The sequence below is a fragment of the Vidua macroura genome, chromosome 2 (genome assembly GCF_024509145.1).
Source record: "Vidua macroura isolate BioBank_ID:100142 chromosome 2, ASM2450914v1, whole genome shotgun sequence".
Classification (NCBI taxonomy): Eukaryota; Metazoa; Chordata; class Aves; order Passeriformes; family Viduidae; genus Vidua; species Vidua macroura.
In genome coordinates, this window is record NC_071572.1 from 25,298,132 (window position 1) to 25,307,155 (window position 9,024).

The 9,024-nt window shown below is 37.2% G+C and overlaps 1 long non-coding RNA gene across 1 annotated transcript; it reads left to right on the forward strand.

Annotated features, from left to right (window-relative positions):
- The first annotated feature begins 3,125 nt into the window (after nt 1-3,125).
- On the forward strand, nt 3,126-8,536 carry LOC128803756 (uncharacterized). The gene is made up of 2 exons (XR_008435823.1): nt 3,126-5,136; nt 8,356-8,536. It is a non-coding gene; the product is annotated as an uncharacterized LOC128803756 (long non-coding RNA).
- The last annotated feature ends 488 nt before the right edge of the window (nt 8,537-9,024 follow it).

Here is a 9,024-nt window from a genome sequence, read left to right on the forward strand (position 1 = left end):
TTTCTCCTTTTTCATTATTATTTAAAGAGACAATAGCATGGTACTTTAAAGCAAACTACAGGAGATTATTTTTGTTTATTTGAGTTCATATATGTTTCGTTTAGATTTCAATCATAACATATGGCACACCAAGAAAGCAGTTCTATGTTTTTCTTTCCAGATTCTGCCTTCCCTGCCAAGAAAATTCCTCTAGATTTCACTGCATATGATGAAAGGGAGTTGGGCCATATACATCTCAAATACATCCTGGCTGAGAAAGTTTATTTGAACATTTATTTAAAATGTGTGCCAGTTTCATTGCTTGAATATCAAGCATTACACAAGCAGGCAAGCATTTGTGTACTTCTGTTTTGCAACTAGTGAACCCAGGAAGAGAAACTTTGTTGGTTTGTCAGATCAACACTGATATCCATAAGGCAGACATGGCTTCTCTTGTGGATTTCAGTAGCCCCACATCCTCAGCAGGCACCAGGGGAAGTACTTGAGGAGCTGTGACACTGTCACTGAAGGGTGGGAGGAGGAAATTAGCTTGGTTGTCTCCCCATCCTTTGCCAGGTAAATATGTATCTATACAGGGCTACTGGTCCTGTCTGCACACAATCACAAAATTTGGCCAAACAGGGAATCCTCATGGCTGGTAACTGTTGTCTCCAGGTGAGAACAGAAGAAATTTCAGGAAGGCAGTGGCAGCAATGCTTTCACCATCCTACCTTAAAGCCCCTCCATATTTTGTGTTTGAAAGTGGAGAACAATGAACTGTCACCGTGTGACTCCACCGATGTCAAGCACATTGTACCAGGCAGGAATTCAGCCCAATCCATCTGTCCCTCAGCCAGTATTACTTGGCATATTTTACTTTGGCTGCTGAGACTGCAGTTATGGTCCAAGCACAAACAACTCAGAAGAGCAACATGCTTGGAAATATGTGCCTGCATACCCCAAGAGCCTGTGCCAGCTGGAAAAACAGAGCATACATCAGTTACTGACTAGATATACTGCCTATGTTAAAAAATGAAGCTGCTATCCAGATTTTTGTTTAAATTTACCCCTGGCCTATTGTGGCACTCCAGGTTAATTTGGATTGGCACCTCCTTTACAGAGCTCTCTGATGCAGCTCTGAAAAATATCAGAGTTCCTTTTTCTTTTTTAGGAAGGTTGAGCTCTTTCACAGCCTTCTATCAAAGGAGTGCTTTTTCTGTCTCTTATTAATGTAACCCAAAACTTCATGAAGAGAAATTCAACATTTCATCCTTCTTGCTTTCTCAGTCAATACATACATGCTTTGAGTGGGGGAAAAATCAAAACACAAAACTGTTGACTGTTTTCCAGTCAATACAAGTATAGAACAGGTAAAATAATGAGTAAATTTTCACATAAGATGTGACGTGAACCTGTCCCTTTATTTGCAAATTTTTTACCATATATGGTCTGGTTTCTATTCAAGCTCCTGGTTCTGCAAATTGTGTTGCAAATTCCAGAGAGGTTATATTGCCAACATTTTCAGTGGGTTTGCTTGGGCAAATAGATTGAGCTGCCACAATGTATAATCAAGGCAGATATTTGTGACTTTGATAAATAGTCGTAGTGATTTTATTTTTAATTTGTAACTCAAAACTGAATGTGAGGTTGATATAAATACTTTTTTCTTTTCTTTTTCTATAAATTTCATCTTTCCTCTTCATCTTCCAGAAATTCTTTTCTACTTAAGAAAACTTTTATAATGAGATAAAAAAATACCTTTTTTTACTAACACAATATTTTCGGGGGGATTTGTTATCAGGGGTCTTGGCATCAGTCTGAAGAGATTACTGGTGTTCATGTCATTCTTCCTGAACACCTAGGCTACTATATTTTCCTTGCCTGTTACAAATCACAAGGGTATCGCCCCAGGCAAATAACAGCTTAGCATGTTTATCTGTCTGTGCTAATAGCATTTCATTTGTAGTCTTAAAAGTCACAAGTGGCTTAAAAGGGCACTATTACATGACTTCACATTTTATTGCAAAATGACAAGGTCCAGTTTCATTTGTTCTGCTTTGAAGTGTTCTTGTCCCTTGGCTGCCTGACTGCAGCCTTTTTCTATTCAAACTTGGAGCACAATCCCCTTGAACCAAGATACTGTCTTCTCTAGACAACAGGGAGAACTTCACTTGTAAAAATACCATTTTCAAGCTTAGTTGTTTGCCTTCTACTCTTTTGATACTATCCACTGTTATTTGCTTTAGTGCTAGCTTGCCTGTAATGGAAAAGATTATGTAAAATTACAGTTTTGTAATTAACATACAGTACTTGTCTGTATTCATATGGAAGCTAGAACTGAAAATTATTTAAAAACATGAAAACAGTATTCTGTATCCTTGTAGAAACACAAAAAGGTGTGTAAAGGTGAGAGAGTCTGAACTGACTATAGTCTTCCCGACATTTCATAGTCTTTATTTAATTTAAACTAAAAATGTTTTCATCTTTAAAATTGTGTACCTGAACTGTTTTGTGGGCAACACAAAATGCAAAATAGAGCACAGTCAATATATATAAATACAGGCAGATACTGATGAAGCTTACTGAATCACACCAAAGACAAATGTGTATTTTACTTTTTTTTCTGTCAAAGGTCTTTTGAGACAGGATTAGAAGCACTAGAAAAAGACCCACTCTCATCTAAGGGGAAAATCATGTCATATCGCTAGAGGCAAATAATAATAGAGAACTCTTTCTGATGCAAATCTAAAGTCTTTTCATGCAATTATAGCAACTGAAAACTTGGTTCACATAGTTCCTTACCGGTCAGCTGTAAGTTACACCTAACTTCTGAGCATGCTATGAGTGTTGCATGCTGATTTGCAATGGAAGTGTTTAAGTTTTGTGAACTTCAGCCTAATCACACAGGAATAAATCTCAGAACATTTAGGAAAAAATCTTCACATTCTACCTGTGCTTATTGGAGCAAATTTTATAACACATATTTTACTTCGTACAAGAGTAAAAAAGACAGAACTGGCATACTAAATTTAATTTTAAAGTATTTTAATCACAGAATTAATTTTCACGGTGCTTTTAGCAGAAAGAATCGTCTGGTATCATATAAGTGGTGTGAACAAATGCATATGTATTCTAGGTACAAAACAAATGCCAACATTTTGTTTCATAGCAAATATTGTCATCTGAAAATATACCTGACTGAGGTTAACATGCTTACACCACGATTTTGCAATAGCAGGTATGAGATTTTCTGTAAATAAATCCATCAAAAAGTAAAAAGGGAAGGAATTGTTCTGAATCAAATGATTATACCTGTAGAGCTTGTAACAAGGAGATATCTTACTGATCTTTAAGAAACATGAAGCAGTAAGATAAGAAGCAATGACAGGAATATTTTTTTTATTTGAGTCTTCTTCTATAACCAGATTCTTATTTATTTTACTGAAATCAGAAAAGTATTCCGATCTGCAAGAACTTGAGTGGGGGAGATGTATGTCAGAAGAAAAGATAATTGATGGTAAACGTCAAATATTAAATCTTGATCTGGTTATTACCCAGCATATTAGCTATGTAAGAAGCTTAACAATTACAGCTATGATTGACTAGGTGGGATCCAAAATTCTAAATATCAACTGCCAGAAGGGATAATTATAACACATTAGCACCTGCGTGCTTAGACAAGATTGACAACTCCAGTCTAACATCTGCTTAATATCACTTTCATACTTTTCATATTTTTTTTCTTTTCGAAAGGAATAACAAAGATTTTCTTGAAGCATAACAATAATTCAGCATCCATGTTACACATTCAGTTGATTATAGTTGCTTGTTGTCTTTGGTCATGTTTTGCACTGACACGTTTAAAATTAAACAAAGCCTTTTTGGGATTAGACAGCCACAGTTGTGGTATATTTTAGACAAAATGTACCTGTCAGAATCATTTGAAGAAATCCCAACAAGGGGGCTGCTCTTCAATCATCTGGGGTGGCCAATGCAATTTAACAACAAAATGAAATTGGGCTGGAAAAGAAAGGCCTCGCTTTCCCACAACAGGAGCAAGAGAGAGAAGGGAATTTAGCATTCAGTATGAACAGCTCCGTGAAGGTGCCCTGCTGGGCTCTTTGTGGGGGCAAGGCGAAGCGTTCCCCTCCCGGCACAAGCCCTGGCTGTGCCCGCCCTGGGGCCCGCGCTGTGAGCTGGAGGCGCCAGGGCTCTGCCGCTGGGCCTGCCCTGGGGCCTGCCTGGCTCCGCGCCCTCCGGCAGCTCCCTCAGCTCCTCCGCCCAAACCAGCCCAGAACTGGGCTGCAGGCGGGCCCTGCCAGGCCCCAGGAATTGCAGGGTGCCAGGACCCCCTTCAAGGTTGCTCCAGTTTTGGGGGACCCCTCCCAATGAAACTCTCCAGCATATTCTGCCCAAAGACAGGTGTTGCTTTCCTCGCGTTTGCTCCGCAGTGCATTTACTCGAGCAGTAACACCAGCTGCCCCGGTTCTGCAATGCACAAACTTTCCTGAGTGGGAGCTGGCCTCATAAAAGAGGGAGTGGTGATAATGGTCCCATGATGGCACAAATGTGACTAAGCACAGACAGCTTAGTCACCCTTCTGTCCTGGGCAGAGAGATATTCCTCAGCTGGCAGTCTAAAGACCCCTCCTGACCCTGTGTGTTTCTATGCTGGGAATCTCAGCAGCAGAGGCTGCTCTTGGACTCGTTGGGAATTTAATGGAGATTTTCATTGAAGCAGGCAGAAATTTCTCATGGAAAAATATATAAGTGTTCAAAGGAATACACTTAGTAAAAATTTATTGAAAAGGGGCAAAAATCTCATTCCCCGTGGGCTTAGCTTTATGGTAGAAGAGCACTGACTAATTTTATATTAAATCCTTCACTGCCTTGAGTGAGCTGTGAAGCTTTAAGCCCACGTAACTCTCTGCCCATTTCTTGAGGTACAATCCAAGGCTGTTTTTTAAGTCTAGAAAGGGTAGTTCAAGTATACACTGCTCAGACCTGATGCCATGGAAGACTAACTCACCCAGCAGTGCCAGCCAAACTACATAAAGAGGCAGAAGAGTCTTCTCAGGGTGCAGCTGCTGAGTATTTGGGCAAGCTCTGTTGACAAAATAAATCCTTTTGCTGCAACAACCACCTCTTAACATCTTAGGTGAGCTTTCTCCCTTATCGATTCCTCCATTCTTTACTTGGTCTGATGAGATATTTATTTCAGTTAGTACAGCTTTCACACCATGCCCAAGCCATGGGTGTCACTGTGCGAGCAGATTGAAGAAGCAGGAGGGGAAGGCTCTGCCTAAGTCCACGCACATATTTGGCAACTTAGCATCATGCAAGAATTATCTACTGCCTTCATTTATGAAAGCAGTGCAAAAATCTACTTCTTCATGGGCTTCTAATGCATCTGAACATAAACCTAAGTCTTGCTGGACTTGATAGTGCTAATAGTAATTTTTTTTCTATTTTCACCATGAGGACAGTCAAACCCTTGAACAGGCTGCCCAGGGAGGTTATGCAGTCTTCATTATGGGTCATTTTCATGACACAGCAAGATAAATTCCTGAACAACTTGATACAAGCACATAGCTGACTCCTCTTGATGGATGAAGGTGGACTAGAGGTCTCATGAGGTTTCCTCTAAACTGTATTTTCGCATTATTCCAATTTCTGAAAACAGTAATGAAAAATTTTGGTAACATCTATATGCTAGAGAGCCTTAGAAAGATGTCACATGAATGTTTGTCTAACTCAACCTGATAATATTACCTATTTTTAAACTCCAAACTATTATGCATCTCTCAGAATGTTTTTAAGCCGTTAACATCAATGTCTTACACTGCTGGGGGAACTGAAGCATTTTACATCACATTTTGATGCCACTGCTGTAGTATTGCTTTGTTAAAGTTCATATTAATCTTCTACCAAAGATGATGCAGAAGTGATTTTTGCACTCACAAAGCAACAGTAATATCCTGATTTTTAGAAATCTTTCAATATGCTGGGTGTTCTTTTTTATTTTTGGAGCATTAAGGAATACATGAGAAGAACATGACCAAAAATGGTTATTTTGCATGTATTATCTTTGCTAGTTATAATGCATTAATTTGCATTTAATTTGAAGAAGTGGTTATTAAAGTTTAAGTGGCAAATGTAACCATTTAAAATTGTCTTTTAACTCCTAAGTAAACATCACCACTAATGAAAATGCCCAACAGAATTGCACTATTCAGGTTAGTATTAAAATAGTTTTCATTTTTGTGCTAGGACAAAAGAGACAGCATAAATCACATAACATCATTTTGCATGTGGCATATTTAGGAGAGGTAATTTATGGTTCATTTGAAGGAACACCATCCAAAAGAGCGTCCTAAAATTTATACTGAGATATTTGTTTGGTGCTGCATGAAAGTGAAATTGTTCTGTCCAGAATTATTGTTCCTCACCTTCAAATCCTGATACAGCATCTCTATCAATGAAATATATTGAGTTAATAATACATGTACACAACTAAATGATGTCAGTCAAGATGGTCAGTCCTGAAAAGGAGGAAACTTCAGTAATTTTTCATTTCTAGATTTTCAAAGCCATTGTTTGAGAAGGGAGAAAGGGAGGAAGGCTACCATTCACTCCTTTGGCTGGCCACTTTAATTTCTTCCTTTCAGAAGAGGCTAAGATGACAACTTTTCAATATAGAAGCTGCCATTCCTTTGCAGTCTAATACTGTTTTACATTTTGTCATGTTTCTTCCATTAATAGACATTTCAAATGAGGTCATGGTATTGAAAATAGACTTCTTTCTAATATCTTACCATCATTAAGCATATAAAATTATATATATGTTCCACAGTGATAACAGTTACATAAATTCATGGTCTTTCAGGTTAGGAATTGCATATATGAGTGCCTTGCTCATACTCTTGAAGTTAACAGTTGTTTTGATGCCTAAATCATTACATGATCAAAACTTTGCAGGTATATTAAAAGTAGGCTATAAAAATGAGGGAGAATTTTATTATTCATCTAAAGTCGATGTCTTATCCTGTGTTGATTTACTAGGTACTCTGGCTTCATAAAATTTAGCACAGTTAGCTTTGTGAGAAAATTCTACACATAGTTGATGAGGCTTTTTAATATTACTGGTTGTCCCCTTCTTACAGCATTCTGAATAAGGGCCAGGTCCATTGCTGCTCTGAAATGATCAAGGACTTCAGTTAATTTGAAGTTCATTTATAACTCCATAACATGTATAAAAGCTAAATCAGCATTTCCACTATGTGTAAATGTTCTTATTTTATGCTCATGTGAGATGCTAACAGAGTGCAGTCAACATAGAAAAATGAATGTGTTTCCTTATTCATCAAATATAACTCAAAATATATCCATTGGAAGAACAGTTTTCTCATCTGTTACTCTATTATATAGTTGCATAATTTCCCAGATTCTCTATCAATCCACACTGGATCTAAATTTTTAAAATTTTGTTTCCCATACAAATATCATCACTTTACCCTATATTCCTGTCTAGATCATTATTTTACCTTACACAGCCTTAACTCATTTATATTTTGAAACTGAAATATTGGGTATTATTTGTCCATTTTCTACATCAGAGCACATTACCTTTTTTTTTTTTCAATTGTGTGGTTTTATTCGTTATCCCTTTTGAAAAAAACATTATTGTAAATTTCACTGACTACCAAACCCACCATATTTTTAGTTCTTTATTCATCATTTCCTGACTTCTGCAAAGAATACTGGTAGATTGAAGATGCATGATTTCTCTTTACATCAGCCATCCTGGTTTGTCCCTGACACATTTGAGCATTTGATGGACAACATTTTTCTCGGACAACATTTTTCTCAGACAACATAAATAAATAGAATTCTTATCTAAATGGCAAGATGCTGTGTAATGATAAAGGCAATCAGATCTCCTTCTTCAGGCTGTTAGATGATAACAGATAGAGCAGTAGTGTTTGCAAGCTTCCCCACCAATAGGTAGAGCAAATAATTCCCGATGAATAATGCATCCAATGAGTTTAGCTTCTCTGTCTGATTGTGGTGCTTGCATGAGCAGACCATGATTTTGTCTAATCTGTTCATTATTCAAAGTATTTGATTAGTTTGGGGTGAGCTTTTTAAACTCTATGCACCATTTTTTATGAGTGTACACAAATTTCTTTAGTTATTTGTGATTGATCAGACACATAATGGAGGTAATACGCTGTTTTGTAGAACATATTTGTGTGACACATTTGTCAGTAGTTTGTAAAAGTAATTTCAGCAAAGAAAACTGTAATTTTTTAAAACTAGGACCCTGCTGAGATTGTTAAAAATCTTACTTACTGTGAGCCATTTTAATTACCAACAGGGCCTATGTAATAAATACAGGAAAGGGACTTCAGCTTGAAGCCAGCTAAATTGTAACTTTTTATTTTGACCAACTGGAGTATGAGTTGATATATGCAACTACTGAAGCTTATGAAGGACAACACCATTCAGCTTCATCATCAATCAACCATGGTGTAATAAATGCTTTCATTTACTGATCACCTCTAATCTATGTCAACTCTATTATTTGATACTTGTCCTCTATTTCTATTCAGCATTTAATGTTTTTTTTTCCCTCAGAAATACATCTTGTTTTAGCAATTAATCCATAAATTCCTTCACTTAAGGATGGAATTCTTCACTCTTCAAATTCATTATTGCCCTCAAATGCTGTTGGGTTCATCAGGGCTGCTTGACTACATTTGTCTGTGAAAAGAGTGTAAGACATTAAAAATGCTGTCATATTTATGTCTAGAACAAATGACACTGTGATATTCACAGTCTCTTCTGTTTCAAAATACAATGTATTAAAATCCTTTCAGAAACATTGAAGTGGCATTGCCAGTGCATCAAACTTCACAAAAGCCTGTGATGTCAAGTATTGCTGGATACAATTCTCCTGTTAATGCTGTTCCATTTGTTTAAGTAGTTAGACATTTTTTAAGTGCCAACTGGTACATGTTTTAACATAAGATTGGTCCAATTATTC